Source organism: Vombatus ursinus, unplaced genomic scaffold (genome assembly GCF_900497805.2).
Source record: "Vombatus ursinus unplaced genomic scaffold, bare-nosed wombat genome assembly UNPS02008996.1, whole genome shotgun sequence".
Lineage (NCBI taxonomy): Eukaryota > Metazoa > Chordata > Mammalia > Diprotodontia > Vombatidae > Vombatus > Vombatus ursinus.
This window is the reverse complement of record NW_020948774.1, coordinates 7,938,887-7,963,230: the sequence shown is the minus strand read 5'-3', so window position 1 is coordinate 7,963,230 and position 24,344 is coordinate 7,938,887. Positions and strand designations below refer to the sequence as shown.

General features: G+C 40.8%; 1 protein-coding gene across 4 annotated transcripts in view; it reads left to right on the top strand.

Annotated features, from left to right (window-relative positions):
* SEPT9 (septin 9) overlaps positions 1-24,344 on the top strand; it is a 342,062-nt gene that overhangs the window by 250,152 nt on the left and 67,566 nt on the right. The window contains exon 1 of one of the 4 annotated variants that reach the window (XM_027850050.1): positions 9,928-10,132. The exons of the other annotated variants lie outside the window; for them this stretch is intronic. The gene's annotated coding sequence lies outside the window, so the exon portion shown is untranslated. Of the gene's footprint in view, positions 1-9,927; positions 10,133-24,344 lie in introns of those variants that run through there. 4 annotated transcript variants of the gene reach the window in all.

Here is a 24,344-nt window from a genome sequence, read left to right as displayed (position 1 = left end):
CTAGTGAGTCTAATTCATTATAGTCCTTTATGCTTTTACAGAAGAGCTTTAAAATGTTTTATTATTATTATTTTTATAGCCCCCCTTAGAAAAGAAAATAGTTATTGCAGTTCATCTGGGTGAGAAAACAGTGGCTCCCTCTTGCCAGTGGGATAAAATATGAATTCCTCTGGCATTTAAAACTTTTTATAGTCTGGCTCTAATAGAATGACAAAAACGGAGGATTGGAAGGGAAATCAGGAGCCATCTAGTGGATCCCATTCACTATTATATATACTACAAATTATCATCCAGCTTTTGCCTAAAGACCTCCAAGGAAGGGGAACCCACCACCTTTAAAGACAAGCCATTCACTTGTATACAACTCACACAGACACAGCCTTAGTTTGGACCCCCAGAACTTCTTGCCTGAACTATTGCCTCTTAATTGGTATCCCTGTTATCACGCCTCTCTCTTCTCCAGTTCATCCTTCACACAGCTGCCAATGGAAGTTTGCTAAAGAACTCAGTATGTTTCTACCAAACATCTCGTTCGGCACTTCATTGATGTTGTCAAGGGAAGCACCATCTTTCCACTCACCAAGATTGACAAGCCCTGTATCATCCTTGTCTCTTCACTCTCACTTGCCCCAAATCCAATAAGATGTTAAATTTTGTTTTTAACTTTTGCACCATCTCACACCTATGATGTTGTCTTTATGTACATTACCACCTCCTTAAGTTTACCCCTCAGTTCCTTTCACCTAGACTATTGAAATAGCCATCCAATTGGTAACCAAAAATTCTGTACTGAACCCTGTCTCTGCATGCTGTCTCATTTGGCGAACTCATCTGCTCCCATGGGTTCAGTGATCACCTTTATGTACATGATTTCTAACTCCAGTCCCACATCACCAACTCCCTATTGGATATTTCAGATGAAATAGGGATCTCAAATTCAAAATTCAGGCTCTATTTACTTCTCTTTCCCCCAAGATTACTGTAACTTCTCTCTCTCACTCACTCTCACTCTCACACACACACACACACACACACACACACACATACCCCTATACACCCTCTCCCCCAACTTAATAAACTAACTGGTTGAGTTTTAGAGGTAATACTACAGTATTACCTTTAGTATCAAATATAAACTCCTCAAGGGCAGCTAGGTGGCACAGTGAATAGAGCTCTGGCCTTAGAGTTAGGAGGACCTGAGTTCAAATCCAGCCTCAGACACTTAACACTAGCTGTGTGACACTTAACCCGATTGCCTCACCAAAAAAGCAAAATAAATAAATATAAACTCCTCTATTTGGCATTTAAAGCTCTTTAGAACCCAGACCCTTTCTACCTTTCAGGTTTTCCTACATCTAAGAATCTGAAAGACTTTTTCTGTTTGTTTAATTTTTTAAAAGTTGGGGAAAGGCAGGTATGTTTTTAGGTAGCAAGGAAGGAATAGTAGCAAGATTGGGAGAGATTGAAGATTAGAGAACGGGGATAACTTTGGAGACAAACTGTTGGAGGAGAAAGTTAAGGATTTGCTTTGACAAGAAGAAGCCTGGAGTAAAGAGAATTGGGGATTCTGCCAAGATGTTATGAGATGTAGAAAAATTGAGAAGGGGGACTTTGATTAATGGAGTCTGATTATATGTCCTTAGGTTGGAAATTGAGGGAGGTTTGAGGAGGCAAGACTTTTTGAATAGCCACTGTAGGAAGTGAGATAGAGAATCTGTTAGGATGTGAAAGGATTGCTTTGTTGTCCTGAGAGCCCAGGTGAGATTAGATTACATAAATTTGAAAAGAACCTAATCTACGTGGGCAAGTGACTTCCTCCTAATTGTGAGTAGGAGAAGAGGAAGCAGAGAGTATAATAAATAAGTATAATAATATATTTATTATTGTTGTTGCATAATAATAAAAGGATTTGTTCTGTAAAACTTGGACTCAGTCAAAAGGCCGCATGCAAAGACCTAGAAGGCCACATGTGGTCTCAAGGCTGCTGGTTCTCCACCCCTGAACTAGAACCATTGGGTCAAGACTTGTAAAGGAAGTAAAATGAGGACAAGGCAGGAATGATGGCCTGGGAGAATACTTCAGAATATAAGGACTAAAGATCATGGTGAGGACAAAGAATAGGTTGAGAGGAATGAAACTTAAGGCTTTGTCCTCTCTGTAAACTTTTTCTTGGTGACCTTACCAGCTCCTATGGGTTTTATTACCATTTCTTTGTATATGGACTCAAATCTATACAGCCCTATTCTCTCTCCTAAATTTAGCTTTTCATCACAAACTTACTCTTTGACATTTCAAACTTTTATGTCTGATAGGCATCTCAAAAGTACAGAACAACTCATAGATCCCCCATAACCTTCCCATATATCAAACTTTCCTACTTCTGTCGAGGGTACCATTTTTCCAGTCTCTTAGATCAACAATCTTGGCATTGTCAGCTGTCCGCTTTCTCTCACCCCGCATATCTACTCAGTTTCCAAATCTTTTTACTTTTCTCTCCGCATCTCTCAAAATCCATTCCTTTCTTACTATTCAGTCCATTTCCCCCCTCCCTTTTTAATTCAGGCCTTTTTCGCCTCTCTGGTTTTTTGCCATAGTTTACTAATTGGTTTTCCTGAGCATTAATTCTCTCCCCTAATCAGTCCTCCAAAGGATGCTAAAATTATTGTCCTTAAACAAAGATCTGAAGTATCACTACTCTCCTCAATAAACTCCTGTGGTCTCTGTTCTTTCTAGATCAAAATATAAATCCCTCCTTTTGACTTTTCAGGCTCTTCAGAAATTTGTTTTAATCTATTTATCTAACTTCATTATACATTATCCGTCTTCCCACTCTAAGGTCCAGCCAAACTATCCTTAATTTTCTTCCTCAAACCCAGCACTCCATCTCTGGTCCTGTGTACTGGTTGTCTCCTGTGTGTGGAATGCACTTCCTTCCTCAACCTCTGCCTTATAAAGTCCTTCCCTTCCTTTAGTATGCACATCAAACATCACTCTGATCTACTTGGAGCCTTACCTGATTTCCCCTCCTCCTCTTCCTAGTTGCAAATGATCTTCCCCCTTAATTAGGGTGTATTTATTTTGTACAGACTTATTCTGTATACGTACATACATAAATGCATATATACACATACATGTTGGCTCCTCCATTAGAGTGTAAGCTCCTTGAGAGTAAAGATTATTTCATTTGTGTGTATATGTGTTCTTGACAACTAACACAGTGCCTGGTATGTAGTAGGTGCTTAACAGATGCTTCAGGACTGTTGATTGAGAGGAATGCTATAAGCCAGGTCCTGAGAATGACCTGAAGGCTGGCAGAATCTACATTGAGTGATGTTAATTGAGTCATCTTGAGGCAAAGACCAGTCAAAAAGTATTCTGTTTTCTTCCTGTCTTCATTGCCTATGGTTATCAAATTCCCATAATTTTATACTCTTCTCCCATTTTCTGTGATATTGATTCCAGGGTTCCCTAAGAGTAAATTATCCCCTTTTCTAATGTCATTTTTTATTTTCTTCTTACCATCCATCTCAGTCTTATTCTTCCCATGTTCAACTCTAGCTCTGCCTGCTCCTTGTGCGCTCTAAAATTTCTGTTCCATAACTAATAAACTTACATTTATTTTAGACTTCTTCTTCTTTACATCTTCCACACTCACGGAGACCTGACTTTCGTCAGATGGTGTTGCATCTCTGGCTATCCCTTCTAGTTTTAGTTATACCTTGTTACATACATGTTGTTCCTAGAGAGAAAGTCTGAATACTCCATATTCCCCATTACTGCTTCCAGCCTCTCTGCTGCCATCACTCAATTATTTCTCTGCTTTGGAATTTGACTCTATCCAAATATATAACATGTGTTTCACTGTTCTCTGCCTTAGGCTACTTCCAGAATATTGTATTGTTCTTAGTGTTATGCTTTAAGAAGAGCATTGGGGGGGCGGAGCCAAGATGGCAGAGGGAAAGCAGTGACTTGCTAGAGCTCTCCCCCAAACCCCTCCAAATACTTACAAAAAATGGCTCCAAACAAATTCTAAAGCAGCAGAACCCACAGAAAAACAGAGTAAAACAAATTTCCAGCCCAAGACAACCTGGATGGCTGATTGGAAAGGTATATCGCGCTGGGCTGGGAGAGGAGCACAGTTTGGCGTGGGCGTGCAGGCTGCAGCGACCCTGGCCCAGGCCTCAGAGGGCTGAATCGCGGGCAGCTGTGGCAGTTTCCAGACTTCTCAACCCACGAATGCCAAAGACAACTTAGAAGGTCAGTGGGAAAAGTTTGTTACTGTGGTGAGAGAAGAAGCTAGATCTCAGCTGCCCTAAGGGCAGTGTCTGGCTTCTGAGCTTTCTGCCCACAGACTGAGGGGGAATCGAATGGCTGATCAGAAGGGGATTGCAAGGATCTCTTTGCTAGGGCTGAGGCAGGAATCTCTTGCTTTGCCCATGCTTGGATCTGGTCACAGTTCTGAGGGGCAGTCCTGGGGTGAGGAGGAGTGCTGGCATGGTGGAGCTTGTTGTGGCAGTGGAGAGGAAACACCTTGCCACTTATCATTGCACCTTGGAAGAACTGACACTTTCCAGGTCCCTAGAAGTATCTCCGAAAACAGCTGTACAAACCCCCAAAGCTTGGGACAGTACATTCTCCACATTGGAAACAGACTCTTACCTTAACAAAGAGTTTAAAACTCAAGTAATTGGTTGGGATCATGAGCAAGCAGCGCAAAAAGAGTCAGACTATATTATCTTACTTTGGTGACAAAGAAGATCAAAACATACAACCAGAAGAAGAAAACAAAGTCAAAGCTCCTACATCCAAAACTTCCAAGAAAAATATGAATCAGTCCCAGGCCTTGGAAGAGCTCAAAAGGGATTTTGAGAAGCAAGTAAGAGAAGTAGAGGAAAAACTGGGAAGAGAAATGAGAGTGATGCAAGAAAATCATGAAAAGCAAGTTAACAGCTTGCTAAAGGAGACTCAAAAAAATAACGAAGAAATAACACCTTAAAAAATAGACTAACCCAAATGGCAAAAGAGGTCCAAAAAGCCAATGAAGAAAAGAATTCCCTAAAGAGCAAAATTGAATAAATGGAAAAGGAAGTCCAAAAGATTACTGAAGAAAATGCTTCCTTAAAAATTAGAATAGAGCAATTGGAAGCTAGTGACTTTATGAGAAATCAAGACACTGTAAAACAAATCCAAAAAAAATGAAAAATTAGAAAACAATGTGAAATATCTCATTGGAAAAACAACTGACCTGGAAAATAGATCCAGGAGAGGGAATTTTAAAATTATTGGACTATCTGAAAGCCATGATCAAAAAAAGAGCCTAGACATCATCTTTCAAGAAATTATCAAGGAAAACTGCCCTGATATTTTAGAACCAGAGGGCAAAATAGAAATTGAAAGAATCCATCGATCTCCGCCTGAAAGAGATCCCCAAAGGAAAACTCCTAGGAATATTGTAGCCAAATTCCAGAGTTCCCAGGTCAAGGAGAAAATATTACAAGCAGCCAGAAAGAAACAATTCAAGTATTGTGGAAACACAATCAGGATAACAGAAGATTTAGCTGCTTCTACATTAAGGGACCACAGGGCTTGGAATATAATATTCCAGAGGTCAAAGGAGATAGCATTACAACCAAGAATCACCTACCCAGCAAAACTGAGTATAATTCTTCAGAGGAAAAAATGGTCATTCAGTGAAATAGAGGACTTTCAAGCACTCTTGATGAAAAGACCAGAGCTGAATAGAAAATTTGACTTTCCAATACAACACTCAAGTGGAACATGAAGAGGTAAACAGGAAAGAGAAATCATAAGAGACTTATTAAGGGTGAGCTGTTTACATTCTGCATGGAAAGATGATATTTGTAACTCATGAGACCTTTGTCAGTATTAGGGTAGTTGGAGGGAAAAAATTATATGTATGTATAGCTAGATAGATAGAGGGCACAGAGTGAGTTGAAGATGAAGGGGTCATATCTGGAGAATAAAATTAAGGGGTGAGAAAAGATGATACTGGGAGAAGCAGAAAGAGAGAGGTAGAATGGGGTAAATTATCTCACATAAAACAGACAAGAAAAGGCTTTTATTGTGGAGGGGAAGTGGGGAAAGATGAGAAGGAATAACTGAATCATTCTCATCGGATTTGGCTTAAGGAGGGAATACCACTCACACTCAATTGGGTTTGGAAATCTATCTTACCCTACAGGAAAATAGGGGGGAAGGGGACAAGAGAGCAGGGGGATGATAAAGGGGAGGGCAGATTGGGGGAGGAGGTAATCAGAAGCAAAGACTTCTGAGGAGGGACAGGGTCAAAAGAGAGAATAGAATAAACAGGGGGTGGGTTAGATGAAGGAAATATAGTTAGTTTTCCACAACATGACTACTATGGAAGGGTTTGCATACATAGACATGTATAACCTGTATCGAGTTGCTTGCCTTCTCAATGAGGGTGGGTGGGGAGGGAGAAAGGGAGAAAATTTAAAACCCAAAGTTTTAAAAACAAATGTTAAAAATTCTTTTCACAAGCAACTGGGAAATAAGATATACAGGCAATGGAGTATAGAAATCTATCCTACCTAGGACAGATATAGAAGGGGAAGGGGATAAGAGAAGGGGTGTTGGGAGATAGAAGGAAGGACAGATTAAGGGAAGGGGTATTCAGAATGTATACTGTCTTAGGGTGGGAGGAGGGATGAGATGGGGAGAAAATTTGGTACTTAAAATCTTGTGGAAGTGAATGTTGAAAACTAAAAATAAATAAATAAATTAAAAAAAAAAGAAGAACATTGATAAGCTGAAGAGTATCCCAAGGAAGGTGATTGTGCAATATCTCAAAATCATGTCATATAACAATTGAAGAAACCAAAGATATTTAACCTAGAGAATACTTGGGGACATGATAGTTGTTTCCAAGTGTTGGAAGACCTGTTATGTGGAAGAAAAATTAGACTTGTTGGGCAGCTAGGTGGTGCAGTGTATAGAGCACCAGCCCTGGAGTCAGGAGGACCTGAGTTCAAATTCGGACTCAGATACTTGACATTAGCTGTGTGACCCTAGGCATGTCACTTAACCCCAACTGCCTCACCAAAAAAGAAAAAAAAAAAAGATTAGACTTGTTCTGTTGGTCTCTAAGAGCAAAACTAGAAACTTAGAAATTCCCTAGAGGTAGATTTCAGTTCGATGTATGGGAAAAGTTATGTGACATTTAAGGCCATGCATAAAACTGTATATAAATTGTAACATGGGGTACTGAAGTAGTGTAAACAGGCCAAATCTATTCATGTGCTGTCTTCCTTAAACCTACAAAAAGGCAGTGTGTCACTATATTAATTATCCAATGAGGCAGTGTATCCATGTTGTCCACTAGGTGGTGCTCTGTACAAGTCACCAGCCCTTTCTCAACCCTTTCTGGTCGGCTTAGAAGGGAGTTTTCCACACTGTCCAAGTGTGGCTCTGAAAGGCATTGTGGAGAAATTGGAAATGAACACTGGCCATGTTCTGAATTTCTCTAAACTTAACCTGGGGTCTGGGAACTTGTTTGTTTTTTGAAAAAATGTTTTGTAACCAGTATATGTTGCCTTTGTAATCCTATATATTTTATACATTCTGAGAAGCAGCCCATAGTTTTCACTAGACTTCCAAAAGGATTTATGACATAAGAGATTAAAAAAAAAATATCTACTATTGGGCATGATATGAAATACTACTCACAAATATTTAAAAATAGGAAATCTATGGCTGTACCACCCAAAATTCCTCCTCACCACATTCGTTGGACTTAAGCAACAACATTTTAGCAACGTAGTTGCTAAACATAGCAAAAATGAAACAAAAAATGGTGAACACTCTAATGTGGTCTGCACCAATCAGATCAGTTCCTTCCTTGAATCCATAGCGGGCACTTCTCCCCTTTATGTGAGATTTTATTCCTTAAAGCTGTCTTTTTCCTTTGATAACTTTCCTCATCTGTATCTAGCCTCAGTATTTCTCTGCTCCCAGTTCGATGCATTGTCTTTTCCTAGTCTAGTATCTCCAGTTGTCAGTGGGGGGAAGGGAGGAAAAGGAGTCCTCTCCTCCCCCCTTCTCTATCCAGCCTTTAGTTGTTCCTTTTCAAGGGCATGGTTCTTTCTCCAGTCTGGCTCTAAATCTAGAAACTAACATGCTCCACTGCTAGATTGGCTTGCTGTTTTAGACACAGCCCCAAAGAGGGCAAAATTGATTTTTTTTCAGTCGTTAACATGGAAGTTTCCTATGTGTAGTGATTATTCTTTATCTAATGGCCAAAGCCTTCCCTATAATTCTCTTAATTTGACCAAAGAATTATTCACATTTGGCAGTGGGGCTGTAGGAAAATTCCTTAACATCTATTTTATACTTTGTGATTACATTGCTAATTTGATTGATTCATTCTGTTCCTATCAGTTGAAGTGGAATGGAAAATTTCTTCCTTAGACTAATTACATTCTGGGCTTTCTCTCAGTCAGTCAACAGCATCTATTAGGTAGATGACTTGTTGAGTCCTTTTATGTCAGACTCTCCATAACCCCATTTGGGGTTTTTCTTGGCAAACATACTGGCGTGGTTTGCCATTTCCTTCTCCAACTCATTTTACAGATGAGGAACTGGGGTAAAGAGGGTTAAGTGACTTGCCCAGGATCACACAGCTAGTAAGTGTCTGAGGCTGGATTTGAACTCAGGTCCTGTCTCCAGGGTCGGTGCTCTATTCACTTCACCACCTAGATGGGATTAGGTGACTGCTGTGTGCCATATACTGTGCTATGTGCTGGAGATACAAAATAAGGCAAAACAAAACAAAAAAAACAAAAACCAGCCTGGTGGAGGAGATAACATAAAAACAAGTACAAGCCAAGTATTTACAGAGTGAATTGTAGATAATCAACCAAGGGAAGGCACTAACATTAAGGGGGAGTAGGATAGGCTCCTTGTAGAAAGTGAGATTTTAGCTGGGACTTAAAGGAAGCCAGGAAAACTAGGAGACATGAGGAGACAGGCTTGGGGAGCAACCAGGGAAAGTCAGAGTTAGGCAATGGATGTCTTGTGCAAGGAAGATAGTGTCACTGAATGGCATAGTATGTGAGGAAAAGTAGGTATAAAGAAGACTGGAAAGATAGGAAGGGGCCAGGTTATAAAAGTCTTTGAATGACAAAGTGATTGCATTAATTGAGGGGATGGAGGTTGGAATTCCTTCTCCCCATACACATATACTTCTTTCTGTGAGTATCTTTCTACTACCAAACTTGTCTCCCTTAGGTCTTTTCCCTCCAGAGTTGCAGTAGTCTTACGTTTGGAATTTCCCCCCTCCCAGTTATAAAGCAGATGAATGTATGTATGGGAGTCATGTGGAAAAACCCCTGGATCATAATACCTTGTTTAAAAACCTGGGTCTGCCACTTACTAAACTTTCTCAGTTTCTTCATCTGTAAAATGGAGTTGGATTAGATAACCTTTAAGGGTTTAGGCCTTCCAGCTCTAAATCTAAATTTGGAAGTGGCTTGAGAGATTATATAAACGCTTGATGAATGTAGTGCAGGCCTCTTACTCGACAGATGAGGAAACTGAGTCTCAGAGAGGTTATCCAAGTTCCCACAAGTAGCTGAGAACAGGTTCTTTGATTCCAAGTCTACCCACTCTTTCCATTCTATCAAGGTGTATGGATTATACTGAGACACACCTACACCCACACAGAGAGAAGAGGGGAGCAGTAGCATTCCTTTATGGTCATACTACTTAGGTAACACCCCAGCCCCCAGCCTGGTTCTCTAGCCCTGCAGGGAACTTGGAAATTTACTTGGCAGACGCAGGAGAAGATTCAGGTCTTTTCAGAGCTCTTTCCTGGTGCTGGGAGAAAAAAAATGCTACATAGAAGCAGTTTCTTCCTTCCGCCTTTCAGGGATCACTCCTTTCCAGCCAAGTTTTTCTCCCCCTCGCAGCTGCCCATTGAATCTCCCTACAGCTCTCTTCCCTACCTCTCTCTGCTGTGCTCGGGGAGTCTCCTTGTTCTGAGCGGCCACAAAGCCCCTTTGATCATCTACTAGGCTCGGAGCCATGTGACCCGGGGGTGGGTGGGACTAGTCTCTCTACATATCCAGTGGGATACAGAGTTACCGCTGCTTGGGTGAGTCTACACAATCCCTTTGTTCTTTCTAATAATTCCAGTTGTTACCCTGTGGGTCTCCAGGTCGTTGGGTTCCCCTCTCTGGCCAGAGGCTACCAGGGGTTAGGTGAGGTGGGGGCCCGGAGACAGGTAGAGACCTGAGGTTTGGTGAGCTTGTTTGTAGGCAGGGGAGTTGCATTGAGCAGAAAGCAGGAAGCCTTGTGCCTTTCATTCTTGAAATGAGAAAGGTCAGCAGAGCCAGTTGCAAGACAGTTTAGCCTACTTGGAGGACTGTGCCTGCTGCAGGCTGAGTCACTGGGAGATGGGGGAATTTGGTTTCAACTCTAGAACCAGATTTTCTGTAGCAGAAGAGAAGAAAAGGTCTTTGTATGATTATAGTTATCTCTTTGTAAATATTTGGCCAAGTGAACTGAGTAGTTTAATTTCTCCTGTTGGGATTTTTCTTCTTGCAGAATATTTTAATTTGGAAGTGGCTTTTCTAGCTTTCTGAAATGTAGGAAAGCAAGAAAAACTTCCCAAGACTAACTAGAATTCCCTACCTTACTTTTGGAGCAAGAGAAGGCTAAATTGGGGAACGCCTTAGAGAGGGGCTGTTTTATTTAATTTAATTTCGACTTTTAAAATGCCCCTAAGTAAAAGGGTCCCTTAGATCTTTGTTCCTCTTCTTTTGAAAATTTGTGACGACTTTTTGCTGATGTACTTTCCTTTCTGGGAGTGAAAGAATGTTTTTTTTTTTCTGTTTTGTTTTTCTAGGAAGTTAGGGACAAAGTATTTGCCTTGCCAGAGTGAGTCCCCTCACTTTAAAGATGTAACTGGGGGGGCACTTTGCCACATGGAGTTGTTTAGAGGAGTATAGTTCAGTGTGAGCAGAGAGTACCATCTGCTCTTGAAATCCAAACCCAAATGTCCTGGGGTGATTCATTCATTTTTACAGCATGCTGTTAATTCTCCTTTTCTATCCCAGGCTCTCTCTGACATAAAATTGTCATGGGAGGTGGTAGGAAGTTTTAACGGTGGCATCTCCCTGCTCCCTTATTTGAAATTCCTTTTTTTTTGGAAGAAAAATAAGACAGTGTGCCATTGATGGGTCTCATGGTTCCTTGAAAATCCATACTGTTTTCACCAGTTCTTCCCTCTTCTGTCTGACTGGAGCTCTTAGGAAGGTGCCAGGTGGGATTGCTTGGAATCTGGTTTTGGGCTCAAATGGGAAGATCTGATAGAGAAAATTGGGAGGAGGTAGTGAAAGTGCATACAAATCAACTATTTTTTTTTTAAATATTCAGATCAACTCCTTTCCTCCAAGCAAAGTACTACTAGAGCAGCCTTAGGAGCAATCCATGGGAAGGAACTGCTGAAGCAGATTCTTGCTCAATCTAAGTAGGAATTTCCTGGTCACTGAAGCTGCTTGACTGAGGTAGTGAGACAACTGCTTTTTGTTAGGGGAGGTTTAAAGGAAGAGGTTAGATTAAATGACCTCTGAAATCCCTCTAATTCTGAGACTTTGATAAAGTTTAAAAAGTACTTCTTTGACTGCCAACTTGTAAAGTAGTTAATCTAATTCTTATTCCTAGGAAACGAGCTCCCAGTGACTTGCTTAGGGTCACATAAGCAGTGTATGTCAGACCTGGGACTCTTAGGTCTTCTAAACCCAAGATATTCCTTTCTGTACATTTTAAACTGAAATTTAACATGTGAAACTTAAGGATTTAGTGATAGGTCATTTCTCTTTGACTAGCTCCCCAGTGTACCCTGGGGTCTCATTTCTAAAGAATATGAAGAGAGTTAAGTGTTCAACTTTAGAGATCTTGGTGATTCCCCTTGAATAGAGATTTTTTTTTTGAAAGCTAGGCTTAGTTTCTCCTTCCCTAGGACTAAGACAGAGATAGTGGATTATGTTGTATTATTATTACAAACTCTCTTGTTGTACTTATCTGTAAACATGTTGTTCCTGTCAGTAGAACATGCATTTCTTCTGGGCAGAGTGTGTTTGATGTGTTCTTTGTATTCCAGCACAGAGCACCACTGCTTTGCACATATACGTCTCTTAATAATTGCTTGCTGCTTGGCATTTCTCTATTTTCAAGTTATGATTTCCGCTGGCAATGCCAATGACTTGATGACACCCCTCCCACACTCGGTTAAAGTGGAGCATCAACACTTCTTGGGGGCCTGAGGGAAAGTCTGAATAGCAGATGTGTTGACAGAAGTTTTGAACATGGAGTTACAGGGCTTGAATTTGAGTTCTAACTTAGCTGTTAAGTTTGTGTTAGACTCTCTGTGACCCCATTTGAGGTTTTCTTGGCTAAGATACTGGAGTGGTTTGCCATTTGCTTCTCCAGCTCATTTTACAGATGAGGAAACTGTGGCAAACAGGGTTAAATGACTTACCCAGGGTCATACAGCTAGTATATGTCTGAGGGCAGAGTTGAACTTTGGATCTTTCTGTTCTGACTCCAGGCCTAACGTTTTATCTACTCTGCTACCTAGCTGCTCAAATGCTTCACTCTGCTTGACTTAGCACTTACTGTGTTTTTTTACCTTGAGCAAAGTGCTTTACTTCCTCTGGAAAATGAGACTAGCTGATCTCTAATGTGCCTTTTACCTCTGAATTCAATGATTCTATGGGTGCCCATGAACCTGAGGAGGTTTGAGACTGTAGAATAGCAGTGGCCTCGCTATACCACTGAAGTATTTATACTGTGCTATATATCCAGGAAGAATATTTGCCCCCCTGAGCGTTTGACTACTGATTGTTGGACATCATATCCTTTTGAGCTTCTTATTTTGACACATGGCAGTTGAATAGGCTGTTTAGCTCCAGAAAGGACTGCGTTGCAGCAGTGGGTATGCTCAGAGTTCCTTTGAGGACGACAGTTCTATTAAATCATGTTGCCACTAGTGTTCCACCTAACCAGAATATCATAAAACTTTGCAACTTAAATGTAGAACACACACAATCTTTCTCTTTCTTTTTTGTGTGACAGATTCAAAGGACTTTAAAATTGTTTAACTGGAGACCCATTTTTCTTATTTCCCACTGCAGACTTAGAAGAGGCCCCATACTGGCTTCCTGCTTCTCATCACATCTCTGGGCCTCCTCCCACTCTCATTTGTACACAGGAAATGCAAATTCACTTGTCTTTATCCTAAGAAGGAAGATCAATCTGTATTTTTAGGAGGGAGCAGATGATCTATTTCAAAATCTAGTATTAAGTGACATTTTTAGATCATCTGTTTTTTGGATTATTCACCTCCCCAGACCCTACCCACTATGACCATTCCTGTCCTCCCTTAAAATGGTTAATTGGTAAGTAAATATACTTTGAAACCAATACATATGGAATGGTTGAAGACAATTACGAATTCTCTCTATCCTCCTTTATCTATGTTCCTTGTGGCTGCCAAATTGATATTCTTAAAGCACAGGTCTCCATGTCATTTACCCCTTCTCAAGAAACTCTAATGGCTTCTCTCTTTCCTCTAGGATAAAAACAACAACAACAACCAACTGCTGTTGGGTATTAAAAACCCTTCAGAAAGCTGGCTCTTGCTTACCTTTCTAGGACCATTACTCCCTTCTCACATTGTACTGATCCAGCTAGAGCTACTTGCTATTCCTCACACGTGACATTCTGTCTCCCATGTCCTCTACTTTTCATTACAAATCCAGCCTCCTTGTCTGCTCTGTTCTTTCCCTTCACTTCTGCATCTTAAATACCCTAGCTTTCTTCCAGGCTCAGTTCTTGCATCACTTTTAGGATTTTGACTGAGAAAAGGAGATGATAAATTGGAGGATAGCATGTTAGAGTTTAGGGAAAAGGGTTGGATGAGGGAGACATGTGCATCTTTATTAGCTTCAGGGAGGGAACCCTTAGCGAGCAGAGAATGGGATCCAAGGCACATGTGGCAGGATTGACCTTGCTGTGGAGAAAGTCTCCTACATTATCAGAGAGGCAGGAATAAAGGAGGAGAAAATGGGGGATTATGCCAAAATTGAAAGATGAGAAGAAAGGGATAAGAAAGAACTCACTGCGAATGTCCTTGATTTTCCTCAGTAAAGAATAAGATGAGGCTCTCAGTTTAGAGGATGGGAGAATGGGGAGGTTTGAAACAGCTGCTATGTGTTAGAGAATCAATTTGAGGAGAGTATAAGGATTTCTTTGCTTATATTGAGGGCCCAGATGAGATTTGATAACATGCATTTATAGCAGGTCCAAGTCTACACAGTTTCATGACTTCCTCCAATAATAAAGAAGGTGAATGGTGTGAGTTTGACAAAGCATGAGCAGTGAGAGGAAAAGAGACATAGAATTCTAGAGTAGAGGCCTGTGTGGGGTCAGACTGATTAACTAACTATAGGGTCACAATGGGGAAAGCAGGAAAGTGAAGTCAGCAGATGTAGTGGACTGAGAAAGTAATATTATAGAGGCACCAAGAGGCACAGACAGCCGAAGAAATTGCCAAGATATCATATAGAGACCCCAGGAAGTTCTATGGTCTGGCTTTGTCACTGACTTTCTTTGTGTCTTTGACTAAGTTACCTCTTTGTGGCTCATGTTCTCCATTCCTAAAGGAAGAGAAATAATTAACTCTTTCGGAGACCAAATGATGACTAAGTGCAAAGCCCTGTGCTACGTGCTGAGGATATAAAGAAAGGCAAAAGCATGGTTACCTGCCCTGTAGGAGCGCACATTGTAATGAAAGACACAATATGCAAAAAATTATCCATACAAGATATATTCAGAGTCAAATGGAAAGTAATCTCCAAGTGAAGACACTAGCAGTAGGGGAAAGACCTCCTGCAGAACATGAGATTTGAGTTGAGTCAGGAAGCCAGGAGGCAAAGATGAGAAGCAGCATTCTAGGAAGGATGGAGGGACAGCTGATGAAAAGAGAGGGAGTTGAGAGAATGGTGTTGTTATGCAATGATCTGCTAGAAGGCCATTGTCTTTAAGTCACAGAGAATGTGGAGAAGAGTAAAGAATAAGAAGACTGGAAAGGAAAGAAGGGGCTAGGTTGTGAAAGGCATTATATTTGATCATGGAGATAATAGGGAGCCACTGGAATTTATTGGTGAGGGGTGGGGAGGAAGTTGACATGGTCAGAGCTGTGCTCTAAGAAAATCACTTTGGCAGCCTGCTGGAGAATGGATGTAGGCAGAGAGACCCAACCAGCAGGCTATTGCAATAACCAGGAGTAAGGAGATGGTGAGGGGGTGGGGAGTATTGTGTGATAGGAGATGAAGTAAAGCTGGGGTATGGTTTGACACTCCAGTAGATAAGTAGGGTGAGGGAGAGTGAGGGGGTGGAAGATGACTGGGAGGTTGCTGGAAGGGTGGTGTTACTTTCAAATGTAACTGATGAGAAGTAACCAAAGAAGGGTGGATTTTGGGGAAAAGACACTACATTCTGTTTCGGACATGTTGACTTTGATATATCTCTGGGGCCTCCAGTTTCATTAATTTGAAACATTTCATAAGCAGTTTATGATTTGGAAGTAGAGCTTAGGAAAGTCAGTAGAGCTTGGATATAAAGATTTAGATTAGAAGAGGGACCAGATTAGAGCCTGGGGGCACACCTGTAATTAGTGGATGTGACCTAGAAGAGGGTTTTACAAAGGAGATTGAGAAGGAGTGGTCAGACAAAGAGGAGAACCAGGGAAGAACAATGTCATGAAAACCTGGAGCATCTAGCATCTACTACATACTAGGCACTATATGTAGTGCTTTACAAATATTATCTCATTTGTTCCTCACAATAACCCTGTGAAGTAGTTACTATTATTTCCCTCATTATGCAGTTGAGGAATCCAAGGCAAACAGGATAAGTGACTTGCCCAAGGTCACACAACTAATGTGTCTGAGATCAGATTTGAACTCATCTTCCTGACTCTAGGCCCTGCACTCTATCACTGCACTATCTAGCTGCCTCAGCTAGAGGGTAATCAATAGTGTAAAAGACTGAGGTAAAGGTCAAGGGATGAGGATTAAGAGAAAGCCATTAGATTTAGCGGTTAGAGGATCATTGGTATTTTTGGAGAGAAGGTTTCAGTTGAATGAGGGAAGTCAGAGGGCAAATTGCAAAGGGTTTAGGATCGATTGAAAAGAGAGCAAAATGGCAGCAGGCTTAGATGACTTATTCAAGTTTAGCCATGATGAGGACAAGAGATTTATATAGGATGGACGTTAATAAGGATGGTTGGATCAAATAAGGATTGTTTAAGAATGAGAGCGACATGTGCAAGTTTGGAGGAAACAGGAAGGCAGCCAGTGTATGTAGGGAGAGATTGATTAGTGGGGAAGATTAATGAGAGCGTGGGATGATAGTGGGGACAATCTACCATAGTGGGGATGGAGTAGGATTAAAGGGGCTGGTCTTAGCAAGAAGAACCTCTTCTTCATACAAGACAGGGGTGAAGAAGATGGTGTGGGAATATGTCTGAGTGATGTGACAGGAGAACAGGGAGCTCCCACAGATTAGCCTCAATTTTTTTTTCAATGAGTTGAAGCCCTCAGTTGGAGGATTGGTAGGGAGGGTGCTGTAGAAGGTGTGACAAGTGATAAGAATGTCTAATAGCCACTGTGGTGATACTGGGTTTGATCTAACAGAGAAGGAGTCTGCTTTGGTTGCAAGTTGGTTAATTCTTTCAGGTCAAAGTCTTTTACAACAAAATCAATCAAATCTGAGTTATTCACTGAATTATGCTGTGTAAAAACCTCCAATGTCTCCTTACTTTATAATTAACCGGAACTAGCCTTAAATCTATTTACTCCTCCCCGTAAGAAGAATTTGCATTTTGGGCCCAAGGTTCCTGTTCTAAACTCAGCTCAGCTGTTGGAAACAAGGAACTGCAATAGCAGTCACTACTGGCTGATAGAACCTAATGGTGGGAGTTTTAATTCTTGTTGCCAAATACGTTAGTTTTGGGGAAGTGAAACTTCTCCCTGTTTAGGCAGCATTTGTTTGTAGTTTTCTATGTTGGGGCAACTTCCCTTCCCTGTCCCTGGCCTCACTCCCACCCTCACCCCCATTCCAGGGTAGGTTCTGTGCAGGCCATTGCCATTCTGTATTCGGCTGCTGTTGATGTAAAAGCCAGAAGGGCTCCACGGGCCAGGGACAGATTCCCACAGACTTTGACCTTTGGGTGTTCCTTAGTGGAATGTGCTGAGGCAACTAAGCCCACAGAGAACTCAAGGTTCCCTACCCCCAACCACTTCCTTATCACTCAGGCATTGTTCCAGGTGCTTTATGACCTTCTCAGAGACATTCACAACCAGTGGAGATTAATTTTCCTTGAGTAGAGATTCCCTTCTGTTTTTTGAGTTGTTTTTCAGTTGTGTCTGATTCTGACCCCATTCGGGATTTTCTTGGCGAAGATGCTGTAGTGTTTTGCCATTTCTTTCTCCGGCTCATTTTACAGATGTGGAAACTGAGGCAAACAGGGTTAAGTGACTTGCTCAGTCACACAGCTATTATGTGTCCGAGGCTGGATTTGAACTCGGGGCTTCCTGACTCCACTCTATCCCCAGGGCCACCTAGCTGCCCTGTTTTTGACTTACTTTGAGGCAGTGCAATAGTAAGGGAAAAGCCTAGAGTCTAGACCACTCCTGCCCTGCCAAAGGCTCTGATCAGAAGCTGGCATTTATAATCTTTATAATGGCATCTTGAGAACAAAGTCTCTACAGTGCTCCCACACCTACCCATCTTAGTGAATTTGGTCCAGAGTGTGGTCAGACTGGTTGATTGGCATCGTGCTAACAACATATTGGGTGAATTTTTCATGTTTCTTCTGTGGGCTTGTTTCATGATGATATCTTAGAAAGAATGCTGGATTTGGAGTCAGAAAATCTAGGTTCAAATCCACATCAATTAGCTTCTCCAAAGAAGTATTTACTGAGAAGATAGAACAAAGAACAGAGAATTTCCTCTTGTACATAATATTTGGGGCACACTTTCCTCTACTCCCTATGTATAAAGCATTCACTCCTTGAATGAAGGCACAGCCTGTGGACAAATTGCTTCCTCTTGACTGCCTTAAATCCACTGCAATGTTGGGTCAAGCGGGTCATTCAGGGCTTCAATTCTTTTTTCTTTTCCTTTCTTTCTTTCTTTCTTTCTTTTTTTTTTTTAGGCAATTGGGGTTAAATGACTTGCCCAGGGTCACACAGCTAGTAAGTGTTAAGTGTTTGGTCTGAGGCCCATTTGAACTCAGGTCCTCCTGACTTCAGGGCCAGTGCTCTATCTACTGCCCCACCTAGCTGCCCCCAAGGCTTCAATTCTTAACAGGCTCAACTGTCCACAAAGTGAACTCCTGTCACTGGAACTCTGGTAGTTTATTCTCCTGGCCATTTCAAAGCTTACAGGTTTGAATGAAGTCTAGTCCATTCCTGCTATAGTACTCCTTCCCTTGAAGTAGGAAAGAACAGTACCATAAGAACAAAAGAGTAGTATAGTAAATACAGTGGAAACCATAGCAGATCCATGTGCTTAATTGCTTCAAGTCAACCCGAGTGGGAAGGATGGGCCACTTGTGCTAGTCTTTTTTCCTCCTTCCCACATACCCAGGAAGGAAAGGAGAGAGAGAGAGACAGAGACAGAGACACAGAATAGACAGACAGACAGAGGCTCACTTAAGATGGTTAGTGCTTTTTGAATGCTCACCCAATTCTAGCTCAGCAGCCCATCAGAAGTCCAGTGCATATGCTTAAGTGGAGAACAGACACTTCCACAAGTGGGTTCACCAAACATTTATGCTCCCAGGACTGAGCCCTTTTTGGCCACTCCCCCTTCAAACTAGTAAGGACATCCTGTTTGCCTAAAGCTTTTTGCTCAGCCCAAACCAGCTGCCTTTGTTTCTTTTCTTGCTTTCTTTCAGGTCTGTACTTGTGGGCCAGTTTAAGATGCTGAGTAACTAACTGTCTGATGATCTTAGGCCTGGATGAACTGGTTAATTGCTGGTGGCACCTTATTTATATAGGATTATAAAGGAGAGATCTTTGGTGGTGTGTAGTATGATATATTGGCATCATTTGACAAAGTGGGTGATATCCCTGACTGATACATTTCTTGGGATACTTACAAAACAAAGAATTGACCACTTTCATTGCCTTCTCGTTCTAACAGGGACCAGGATCGTTTTTCTTTTGGGCCTTTTGGCCACTAAAAGAAAAGAGTGACAGGCCACTCTGGTAGGTCCTTAGGGAGGCTTCGATTTTTTGGAGGGGCTACTTATTTGTAAAAGCTACTGTAAATAAGTTGTAAGAAGGCATTGCTGTTATTAATTGCTTGGCAACAGAATGCAACAGTCAGTTGGACAGTGGCTCTGTTGAGTCCAAAGAGAATCACTGTTTGTGATTTGGGGAAGTTGGGGTTTGAGAGGGAAGGGGATGCCATAGAGGACATGGATTAGAAGCAAGAATGGTGAAACATGAACAGGGAGGATAGGGAAGCAGGACCACTGCAAACACAGGCAAAAGAAATAGTTCTAGAAGAGAGTACTAGAATCTGGAGGAGGATGATAGACCGAGAGTCTCTTTTAAATCACTACTTGCAAAAATATTAAGTAGTGTTATCTCTCCCAGTGGTTTTGCTTTCAGTATAAATAAAGATGGTCTTTCTTCCCAGAGCCAATTGATAGCAAAGGATTGACCACAAACAAAAAAAACCCTTCTTTTCACTCCCTTTTTACCATAAAATCTTTATCCATAATATGAGAAGTAATTGACTCAGATACTCAGATCCCCACTGAGGTGTTACGAGTTTTTGTTTTGTTTTAAAATTCATTTTCCTATACAGAAGCAGCATGGTGTATATAGTTGAATAGTTGGCTTTAGTCAGGAAGACCTGGGTTCAAGTTCTGGCCTAAACATATCCTGGCTGCTTGAATTTGGCCCGGTCTTTTTGTAAAACAGTTGCAGATCTGCATTGGTAGAGAGAACTAGCTCATCTACCTACAGTTTCCTGCGCCAGTGAAATCATAGGCTAAAAAATAAAAATGAAAATAAATCCTTCTGTATCTGGTGATGATCCTATAAAAATGAAACAAAATGCTTCTTCCACTCTCTCAGGTCAAAGCCTTGTCTTCTAACTAAAGCTTTTAACTCAATCCAAATGATTAATTTAAGGCTTCCATTTGAAAGAGGAATGAGAGTTTTGTTCTATTTAGTGGAACATGAGGCAATGGGTGGAAGTCACAGGATGGTAAACTTAGTCTTAATGTAAAGGAAAAAAGTTCTGACAGTCACCTACAGTGGAATGGACTTCCCTCTACCCAGGACTAGGAGCTTCCCATCTTTGAAGGTCTTCAAATTGATTTCCATTGTCAGTAATGAAGAGAATTCCCATGCAGCAGGTACAGATTAGATTAGGTAGTTATTGAAGCCCCTTCAAACACTGAGGTTCTATGGTTTTGTGATATTCAAATTCATTCACTTATTCCACAAACATTTTTAAGGGCTTCTTATGTGCCAAATACTGTAAGACTTTAGGAGAGAAATGCAAATCCCTTGCCCTTGACAAAATTAAAATCTTTTAATAAGAGTGTTAAGATGTTCTCAGAAAATTCAGATACAAATCAGAATGATAATTGCATAAGAAAAGTACAGATTACCATGAGATCAGTTGGAGAGGATGATCTGTACTAAAACTAGCCAAATAAGGATTTTTTTTTAATTCATGTTTATTTAAAGAAATTATTAACAGTGTATCAGGGATAGAGTAAGCTTATATACAGTCTGCAAGGGATAATTAGGCAACAATTTGGAGGTGGCTGGATTCAATGAGAATCCACTTAGCATACTGCAGCAGACTTTGCCATTCTCCCTTTAAAATGGCATAAATTTGGAGCTGTGGGAAAGAGATCTTTGTAGAGGATGAATAACTGTCCAGGCAAGTAGTTAGAATTCTAGTTTGTTTCATTTTACTGTAGGAGTTCATCTGTCCATGGGAAGGAGGCAGCTGGTACAAGCCTGGCAAGGGTGGGATTTGATGACTAGTGGCATTGTGCATTTAGACCTTCTAGAGAAAGGACTTTTTAGTTCAGGGTTTGGGGCTGATCAATCTACCCTTGGAATTATCTTCTTTGAGATATGGAGCCAAAGGGATTGTGGTGCCGTTTGACAGATGTGAAAACTGAGGCAAAGGGCTATACCATGCATGTACAGTGGCAAATGGAAAACACACCCAACACACACCATTCACTGGTTTAATCCCACTTTTCATATTGGGAGGGGAAAAGACATTCAGAGTATTCCTAAAACGTGGATTCCTTTGTCTATTTGCTTATATTTAAAAGGTTGAAAAAAAAACCAATCCAGTGTTTCCAACCAAGTGTGAATATGCATACTAAACACCGAAGTCACTTTCTTCTTCTAGGTTTGTTCTAGACTTTCCTGTGTGCTTTCCTCTCTAATCTGAAAATTCCCTCTAAAATCCACAGAATCATAGATTTAGACCTGGAAAGGACCTTAATGACTCCTAGCCTTTTTCTTTAACAGATGAGCAAACTGAAGTTCAGAGAGGGGTAACGTACCCAAGATCTTAAATGATCGAGCAGTATTGTCTTCCCCCCCATAAGATTTATGCATGTAGAAGATGCTTGGGATGGTGCCTTCTGTTCCAAGACTGCTTGAAAGAAGCAGAAGCATCTTCCCATAGATTGTAGTCAGTATTCATGCATTTAGAGAGCATTTACAGAGTGGACCATGGTGCTAGCTACTAGGATAGGTAAACAGAAGAATATGCTCCATAGAAACCCTCAGCAGAATTTATCTGTCCCTTGGCTACATGGGGTTGATTCTGTAGTTGTGTCTTGGACCTAATATAAAAAGGCAGCTGGGAAATCTCTTGTGGAGATACGAAAGGAGGTAGGGTTATTATAACATCCCTCTCAGTTGGTGTCTTCCTGCTCTCTAAGAATGTTGTTAAAACTCTTCTGTAGAACTTCCTTCGTATATAGCCCATTAACCTTTCACCATAATCATACTGTTGATTAATTCAAAAAACATGCATTGAGCACCTACTCTATTCAAGGCACTGTGGCAGATGCTTGGGCAAACAAAAAAGAGTTAGAAATATTCCATGGTAGAAACTTGCAGGTTAGTTGTGGGGAGTACATAAGAAATATACAAATAATTTCAGTTTAAGATGGAAGAAGATAAATCTCATAAGAGAAGAATGAGTAGAATGCTATTGGATTTCAGAGGAGAGAAATATCACCTGTGGTTTAGGGCAGCTGTATCAAACACTGTAGTGTAGTCTGTACCGGATTAAACTGTAACTGGAAAATATTTAACAAAATAAATAAAAATATGTGATCTTTTACATCAATATACTGGGGGTTACCTGACCCCAGCATATCTGAGTTTGACCCCACTGATTTAGGGGATCAGGAAGGAATATTTGTATTTTATTATGTAGTTATTATGTGTATTTATTATATAATATTTGATCTGGGACTTGAAAGGTGAATGGAGATGTGTGTGAGGGGGAAGGGTGCTACAAAGACCTTGAAGTGGGAAGTGGAAGGAAAGAGTAAACAGTCCAGTTTTGCTGGAATATTAGTGTCAATTTGCAGTTAGAAGACATGGGGTTCATACCCTTATTCAGCTACAGAATAAGATTGAGTAAATTACTTTAGTATTTGCATCTCTGTCTCCCCATGTATAAAATGAAGAGATTGAAGTATGTTAGGATGAAATATGGACCTCTAAGTTCTTTTGGGAGAGGCCTCGAAATCAAGATGATAGTTTCAGGTGCCACCTCTGATACGTACTGCTAGCACTATATTGTTGTTCAGTTGTGTCTGATTCTTTGTGACCCTTTTTGGATTTTTTTTGGGCAAAGATAATGGAGTGGTTTAACATTTCCCTCTCCAGCTCATTTTACAGATGAGGAAACTGAGGCAAACAGGGTTAAGTGACTTGCCCAGGGTTACACAGCTAGTAAGTGTCTGAGGCTCGATTTGAACTCAGGTCTTCCTGACTCTCGGCCCTGCACCATATCCACTTTGCCACCTAGCTGCCCTAATCCGTAGCAAATTACTTAAGTTTTCATTGTCTCAGGCAACTAAATCTTTAGGTTGCTTTGGTAGAGTTTTTGACTAGGCAGCTTGTTATACTGATAAAATCATAGATCCTAAGGCCCTCTTCCCACTTCCCAAAAAAAGGTCCTTAAAATTTGAACATTCTATCGTTCTGTACATGACAGAAAAGGGAGGTTAAGACCTGGTTTTGGAAGGCCTTGAATTCAAGGCTAAGATGTATGGACTGTTAGACAGACAATGGGAAACCATTAACTCCTTTTAGCTACAAGGTACTGGGGGAAAGTAGACTTGGTTTCCAATCCTAGAAAGGCTACTTAATGCCGCAATTAAAATGAGGGCTCCCTAGAAAAAACCTGAGAGGACTTGATGCACTTGTGCAGTGAAATGAGCAGAAGTCAGAGAACAATTTATACAGTGACTATGACACTGGAAAGGAAAACCAAATAAAGACTTAGGAATTCTGATCGATGCAGTGATGAATGAGTACTCCAGGAGACCCATAATAAATCATGCTTACCTGCTGTTGGCAGGGAAGTGATTCACTAGAGGTCCATAGAATAGAATGAGACTTACATTTGCACACAAAGACAATGTGTGGATTTGTTTGCATTACTACATTTGTTACAAGGGAAGGGTTTTTATTGGGGGCAGAATTTGAGGGGTTGTGATAGTGATACTAGAAAAGGAAGAAAAGGAAAAGCGTCAGTAGCTAAATAAAAACAAGATTGCAGAAGTATGATCGGAAGGGGGCACATGAAAGCCAGGCAGAATAGTCTTGGCATTACCCTGTTAATTTTAAGACATATTTTTAAAACATGGCTGTATATAATGAATGGAGATTTGCAGTTTTATGTGCAATCCTCTTTTGTTTCTTTCTGTAGGGAAAGGTTCATGCTTGTTCATAATAATAAAAAGGAATTTAAGAAAAAGAGAGACTGAGGGTCCCTGAGCTCAGGAATTTAAGTATGAGGAAGACATTTGATCAGTTTCTTTACCTATTTCAGTTCCTTCATTTGGCAGCTAAGTGAGTGAGTATATGGTAACTTAAGTATCCACAATGGAGAAGGGAGAAGGAAACCTATGCTTCAGACTTTAATTTCCAAAGAAGATTTATTACAGGATATTCTTTACAGCCAACTGGAAACAGTTGGATACTACAGGAGAATTCTGA